The 7915-nt window shown below is 36.2% G+C and overlaps 2 pseudogenes; both read right to left on the bottom strand.

Annotated features, from left to right (window-relative positions):
- Window positions 1-236: 236 nt before the first annotated feature.
- Window positions 237-1400, bottom strand: LOC102477700 (periphilin-1 pseudogene; annotated as a pseudogene).
- Window positions 1401-1637: 237 nt separating this feature from the next.
- LOC106733487 (tigger transposable element-derived protein 1-like) overlaps window positions 1638-7915 on the bottom strand; it is a 72027-nt pseudogene continuing 65749 nt past the window's right edge.

The raw sequence follows: 7915 nt of genomic DNA, 5'->3' as shown, positions 1-7915 counted from the left end.
TAAAGCTGCTCTCTAAGACTTGTTGGAAGCTTTAAAAAGTTGACCTATCATTTATGAACAAAAGACAAAGATGAGATTACAACACTTTACATGTAAAAAATTAAAAGGTTTTAAGCAGACTCTTTTAAACATTTATTTAATGTTTTGAATGTGGCAAACTATCATAAAGTATCTCTTTTCATTACCCAAATCCTATATATTAAGGATTTAAACAACTCATGAGAAAATACGTCTAGAAACTTTTATTTGATTTTTTGCCTGAACAAGAAATCTAAATAGGCTGGTTCACGTGAGAGGCATCGTACTCTTCCATGAAATGCTTAAGTTCTTCGATGTACCTCTCACCAATTTCCTGCAAATTCTGCCTCAGCGAAAACTGGACAGGCTTTTCTAAGCCAGGCTCTTTTTCAATCAGTTTTTTCACCACTACTCCAAAAACTTCACAATCTTGTCGGTAACCCTGCTCAATCTCTTTCACTTTCAATGCTATTGCCTCAGAGCGACTGATTGGCGGATTGCCTTTTACGCCTTCCGTTGGTTTTGACCCAGAATCTTGCCGCTTGAAGACGAACAATGGTACTTGGAATCTTGGCTTACATGCAGGAATTTCAGGCAAGCTAGTTTTATCTGACTTTTCTAGTCTTGCATCAGGACTCTTAGGTGCAGCCTCAGCAACTTCCTTTTCAGTTGGCCCACTGGGTTTGCTGAACACCTTTGATGGAATGGCTGACGAACTTGCAGACAATTTGATTCTTGGTGCTTTCAGAACCTGGACAATTCTCACACTGCCTCTTACCGGATTTTCTTCAATCCGTCGTTTGTCGAAGGCACCAGCATGCTCATACTTTATACGTTGAGTTTGATAGGAGTATGACTGACTTCTTTCTGGAGAGACGGTTGTACGACCGACACCGGAAGAGGATCTCCGATACGGAGGATCTTTTCGGCCCCTGATAAATGGAGTATCCCTTCTCTGAGGAGACTGGTCTCTCACGTTGCGGGCAGAATGGAAACTTCCTCGTCCAAAGCCACCTCTCGTATTTCTGTATTCAAGCTGTCGCCTGGGACAGTAATTACCTCTTCGTCTATAGGTCAATTCGCCTCCTCTATAAGGTGGACGGCCTCTTCGATCTTGAGAGAAATTGCGGCTCTCAGCATATTCTGGGTAATCAACATGACTGTAACGTCTATTATAGCTTTCTTCACCCAGTGATTTGTTCCAAACATTAAATACACCACGGTGGCCATCACTGGTGTAACTTCGAGGAGGTACTCGACCTCTCCGACCTCTTTCAAACTGATATCGTCTCTCGGACCTCATGTCATTTCTTCTACCGGCCAGTCTTGGGCGGTAACCAAGGATAACTGGGATCTGAAACATGGTCGGTTTGACTAGTCACAAGGTTACCACAACAATACGGTTACCAGGCGGATTCGTAGATCTCCAGGCCTCTCAGAATTCTGCTGTGCCCCGGATGAACTATACCGCCATGTCTCTAGAAAACACTGGTTTCAGTCTGGATTGATTGTGCAGGCTCCAAGAGAGGCTGTGAGTTCCAGGATGCTAGCACTCAGACACCCAGGGATTGGTTAGAGGCCTGGTCGTATGTGGGACTCTAGGCCACCAGACAACTCAGTCAATTTAACCGTCCATTTGCCCCAGCCACTCCCGGCAGGCACTTCCGGTGGCGCACAGTGACGTAAGCAAGAGCAGCCGGTATCCGGAACCCTGACCGGAAGAGGTACTGCGGCCATTATGTAATCCCTGCCCCGGACTCCTCCCAGGATCTGTAATGCTATGCTGACCTCCGTGAGGAAGGCTTAGACCTCAGCCTCTCCATTCTTTTTAATGGATACATACTATTACATTGTAGTGGGGAGTATTAATTTAATTTAAATTGATTTAACCTCACATCCATCAGTGGATCAGTTACAGTCCTTTGCTATTTGAAACAGTATTGTAATGAACATATCAGCAACCATATACTTTTTGTATAATAATAATAATAATTTAATAATATTTAAATAGTTTCCTTACCCTTTCAAAGGCATATAAGTCTGAAGGCAAAAGAAAAATTCCTCATAAACTTGAATATGAGCTTGGTTCTTAACATCTTTTTCACATCTTATTTTTCTAAGAATGTTCTCCACCCTCACATACTTCATCCCTACATTTACTGATGCCCCCCAAATCTGAATATCTTCATTGTATTCCTTTAGAGAGAATCTCTTGTATAATTTATGCAATCCACATTTTCAAAATTATATATCATTTGAGTAGGTTGGGATAATTTCAAAAAAGCAGATAGAAAGTTATTAGATCTAATTCTGAAATAGTAAATTTGGGTATATTATATATAAAGTATAACATATACATCAAAATATAAATTTTATTAACTATAGTAATATAGTAATATAGAAATATATTACTATCAATATATTCCTTAACATTTGTTATATAATGATTAATGTTATTAATAATATAATGTTATATCAATATAATTTTGATACAATAATATAATTATATATCATTATATTATAATATTTTAATTATTAATATATTATTAATATATTCTTATATTAATAATGTTTTAAAATATATATATTTTAGAGTTTTGCTATAGGGTGCATGTGCTTGCCAGTGACACAGAGAGAGACAGAGAGACAGAAAGTGAGAAATCACCCCCCCAGGGGGATGGCCATGCCACAGTCCCTCTCTTCCACTCTCCTCTCAGGATTTTGTGCATAAATCCACATGCACCCGGTTTGAGTTTTAAGCTGCCAGCCCCAGAACGTGAACTACAGTCAATTACATGGAAGTCCAGCAATGTAAACATTTCTCCATCTGCTGGTCCCAGAGCTTATATTAAAACAATCATTGGGCCAGCCCATGTCCTGGTGGTTAAAATTCCTAGATCCCACACAGCTGACTGCATAGTTCAAGTCCCGGCACTGGTGTCTTGAAAAATATGCTGGACATGTGTGCACGCATATCTAAAAATATCAAAAGGAGAGACAGATAGAGGAGAAGGGATTACAGCATGACTATGCCCCATGGGGAGTACTTTCTTGCTTTTACTCTCTCTCACTCTCTTTCTCTGAATGCATGTGCCCTCTAGCAATTTTTTTTAAATTATCTCTAACCATCTCTAGAGCAAAGTAAATGAGGTACTCTTCTATAATCTAAGTGTGTTGTCTCCAAAATTCAGGTGTTATCAGTGTGATGCTAATAAAAGACAGGGTTTTAAAAGAGATGATTAGGACATGAAGGCACCTCCTTCATAAATGGGATTAGGACTTTATAAAAGAGGCCCTCTTGCCCTTCTGCTTTCTGACATGTAAGGACAAAATATTCCTCCCTTCTGGAGGATGCAACAATAAGGTGTCATCTTGGAAGCAAAGAGCAGCCCCTCAGGCAACCAAACCCACTGGTACCTTGATCTTGGACTTCCAGGCTCCCAAACTCTGATTAAACAAATTTCTGTTCTTTATAAGTTATTCAGTCTTAGGAATTCTGTTATGGCAGCATAAAAGGACTAGTCCACCTTCCCTTATTCCATGCATAACATCATGGTGTCCTTAATGATTTGTTTTACAGCTCAAGACTAACCTTAATATCCTTTTGAACCTGATTTAATTGAGAACTGGGTGTGTTTGGAAGTTAGAGACAATGGGGTAGCATTTGTTGGGAAAAAATGCTTTGTTTATTTTTCTCTGAGTCCTTTCTCCCTTCATTACGCTCTTCTTCTAACTAAACATGGGGACATATAGTAAAGCAATTCTACCCATCCATACTGATTATTACTGACCATTTATGCTTTTCACTATGGATTCCTTGTGAAAAAACAGGCTCCAAATATCATCTTCCCCCAACTGGAGAGAGGGTGTAAGTCTGCAATTTTCTACTTTAGCCACTAGATGGCAAATGTGCAACAGTAAGCCAAAATGCTGCTGGGTTTTCAGAATCCCCAGAGGGAATTCTAATAGTTATAGGATTAAGGCAACAAAAAGAAATGTAAGTGTTTCAGGACAATGACTGTGAGATGAGGTGAGTTGAACACGACCCAGTACAAACTTGAAGAAAACATCCTGGCAATTTATTAACACATTCTTAATCAGCATTTATATCCCTCCATTCCTTGACAAATCTACCTCAATTTCATAGTCAAAGAATATATTCAGTAGTTCAAGACAAAAGCCAAATATTACAAGTTGGTAATGGAGTTCCTCTTGGATATGTTTTTAGGTTCATGTTGTAAGAGACTTATGGGTATTTAAAATGGTATCATTGGGCTAGAAATCAACACTTGTTAAAAGGCTTAAAGATTTCTTAAGAATATCTAACTTGCCAATATATTTTCATTCCATTTGACCCAACAATTCCGCACCTGAAGGATAACCCTGAGAAGTAACAAAATACAGAAAAAATATTTACAATCTGTTTGAAAACATTATTATCTGAACATTATCTGCAACTGAAATGTCTAATACTGGGTGAAAACTTAAGAAACTGTTGATTTTTCTATGTGATGAAATATGCATATTTTAAATAACGTTCATTAAAATTTTGTAATGCAGGACATCTTTATAGTCTTAGGAATTAGTGAGATTTAAAGTGTCTATATGTATAGTTAAATATTGGTCATCGAGAAAGTCATGATACATTTTTGAATAGAAAAACATAAAAATATGCCATGACTTTCCCAACAACCTAATGTAATAGGCTTAGAAAAGTGTCTAGAGGGAAATATACCAAAACATTATGAATTACCTTTGAGAAGTGAGCCTATAAATTATTTTTTACTCCTCTTATTTTTCCTTATTTCCGAAATGGTCTGTTTTCTAAATTTTTCCAAATGTTTCATCATGAGCATATATTATTTTATAATCCCCAAAATAAAGCAAATATTTAAAAAAGGGAAAAATACATTACTAGAAGAAGGCAGTTCAGCAAATTGTGGACAAAATCAAAGTATGACAGAAATTGCATATTTTAACTTTTTTGTAATGATCTAGTTTTGGGGCTGATAACTGGGGCGGGGGGAAGGGAACATAAAGTAATGACATCGTGAGGTAATTAACTTCCACCTATTCAAGCAAAGCTGACATTTTCCCTTTGCAGGAATAATAGTCACTTTCTCCAGATACATGTGAGTTTATTTCTAGATAAATCTGAATTGGGGTAGGGCAAGAGAGAATATCACCACCCTTTAGATTATTGCTGTAAACCTATACTTTCATTACAGATGAGTGAACAATTACATTTGTTTCTGCCCATTGTGTCTTGTTGTACTTCCCTTTCATTCATTCAGAAGTCATTATCAATCACCTATAGCCAGTCAGACATCATCCTCAGTAGTGGGGATACAATAATAAATAAAATAACCCTCAAGGTACACCAATAATAAAGAAATAACCAAGTAAACATATAATTGGATGTGAAGAGAAGAGGACAGAGAAAGATAGCAAGTGAACAATAGAGAGGCAGGATGTTAGTGAGAAACAGATATGGCTTATTAACTGTTGATGATGACATGTATAGTATTCTCAACTGGATTGGTCTGAGAAATATTTCATGATGGGCAAAGTATTTTTACAAGCAAAATGAGAAATAGCGATTGACTGTTTTAAAAAATAATTAGAATAATAAAAATAATGATTGGGGAAAACATAGGAAAGATATTGAATGTTGAAACGGGGAGATTAATGTCTCTGTACTGACTGACATGCATGGCATTCCCTTTTGAAAAAGCAATGTAATACACTGTAAAGTTATATGTAATCCAATGTAATATAAAGAAGATTTTGATGATAAAAAATAAAAATAAATAAAAATAAAAAAATAAAATAAATAAAAAATGAAAAAAAATCATATGATTGGGTGAAAAAGAGAAGAAACGTTTTATATATCTTTTTTTAAAATTTCACATTAAATGTATCCCAAGTATGAAAAACAATTATGCATTTTCAAAGTCTTAAGCAACCACTCAACCTAATTCCCTATTTATACTGATTAGGTAGGCAGGGTTAATGAAGCTTAAGGGAGTTAGTTAATATACTCTACCTACTATACATAATTTGCTTTCACAATTTCTTCAATAGGTATTTTCCCTCAATTTTCTTACTATTCTCTTTAAAGATTGATTTAATATTACATAGCTTTCTTGACTAAACACTATCTCAGAGTGGTTTAATGAATTACAGGTCTACAGTATGTTATCCATGATTCCAAAATAAAAAGAGGAAAGACATGAAGGAGAAATATAGAGAGGCTACACATTTATAAGACACAGAAATGAGTTATTATCTGTTGATGATAATATGTATAGTATCCCCAACTGGACTGGTGAGAACTGTATTCAGTTTGGAATATTCACTTTACAAGCCAAGTGATGTATGTGATTGAATATATAAAATAAAATTAAATTAAAATTAAATATGTATTAAAAAAATAAAGCCGAGAACTAGTTTGACAATCCAGGTTAAAACATGTTACTTTACTTTTGGATTTTTTTGCTGCAAAAGATACTGATTTTCTTATTGTTTAAGCTGTTTATGTCAGTGTCTCTGTTGTTGCAAAGTGGTATAATTCTTTTCAATAAAATATTCATATCAAACAAAATTAAAAACTTTTGAAACTGTAAGTTTTATTCATAAAGTAATTGGTGGTAAGGCCTGCTTTTACTTAAAATACTATCACCACAAATTCTGACCTGAACTGATGTGAGGGTGCTTATGATTGTTTTACTTCCATCTGCTGGGTTGTCTCAAAAGTCATGATGCATTTTTTGCATAGAAAACAGAAAAATACGTCATGACTTTTCTGATTACCCAATAGTATAGTCCTAAGTTTTGCTCCAAAAATATTTATGTGTTTGATTGTACAATGCTGTTCCAAAATTAATGGACAATATTGCATGATATACAGCATATGAACCAATTACTTATCTAAATTTAAAAGAATAAACTCTAAGGGCACTTGTTCATAAAGTTTTCAGATAAACAAGTGAAGACTTAATGCTGTCTTGATAAATCCATTTGAACTAACCTCTTATTTTAGTCAAAAGACTCAAATCAGTGTACTAGCATCTATAAATAAGTTGCTGTGTACTGGCTTAAGCATATTATGCAACTCATAATACATTTGGTAATTTATGACCTTGCATAATAGAGCAAAGGTTAGATCACAAATGAAGGTGTAGCCTCACAATATACAATTGAGGCAGGTACGGAAAACTTAATATAAAATGGGCACAATGGCAAGAACAGTTTATCAAAAAGATGATTGGTTGGCCTCATAACCTACTGGTTAAAGGATCCGGATCCCACATGGCTGATCATGATTTAAATTCCAGCCCTGGCAACTTTTTCACACTGGGGTGTGAAAAATACTCTTTGTACATGAGTGGCCTAAATACTGACAAGATGGAGAAATAGAGGAAAAGGGATTATGACATTACCACCTCCATGGGGTTTCTCTCTCTCTCTCTTTCTTCCCCTTTCTTTGTCTTTCCATCTCCTTCTAGCAAGAACATGCTCCCTCTGACAATGGGAAAAAAAAGTGCCAGTTAGCCTTTATCTTTTTTTTTTTTTAATTTGATTTTTTAAATTTATTTACATTTATTCACTGTACATCATTACAGAATACAAACTAAGATTTTTTTTGGAGAGGTTTTCGCTATAGGGCGTGTGGCTCGCCAGACAGACAGAGAGAGACATAGAGACAGAAAGCGAGAAATCACCCCCCAGGGGAGGATGGTCATGCCGCAATACCTTCTCCTCCATTCTCTCGGGATCTTGGGCATGCATGCACATGCGCCCGGCGTGAGTTTTAAGCCACTGGGTCCGGGATGCGAACTGCAGTCGACTACGTGGGAGTCCAGCAACATACCCATTACGCTAACTGCTGGTTCCC

The sequence above is a fragment of the Tupaia chinensis genome, unplaced genomic scaffold, assembly GCF_000334495.1.
Source record: "Tupaia chinensis unplaced genomic scaffold, TupChi_1.0 Scaffold143886_1, whole genome shotgun sequence".
NCBI lineage: Eukaryota > Metazoa > Chordata > Mammalia > Scandentia > Tupaiidae > Tupaia > Tupaia belangeri.
Note: the sequence above shows the minus strand (reverse complement) of the source record. Positions and strands in the feature narration are given on the sequence as shown.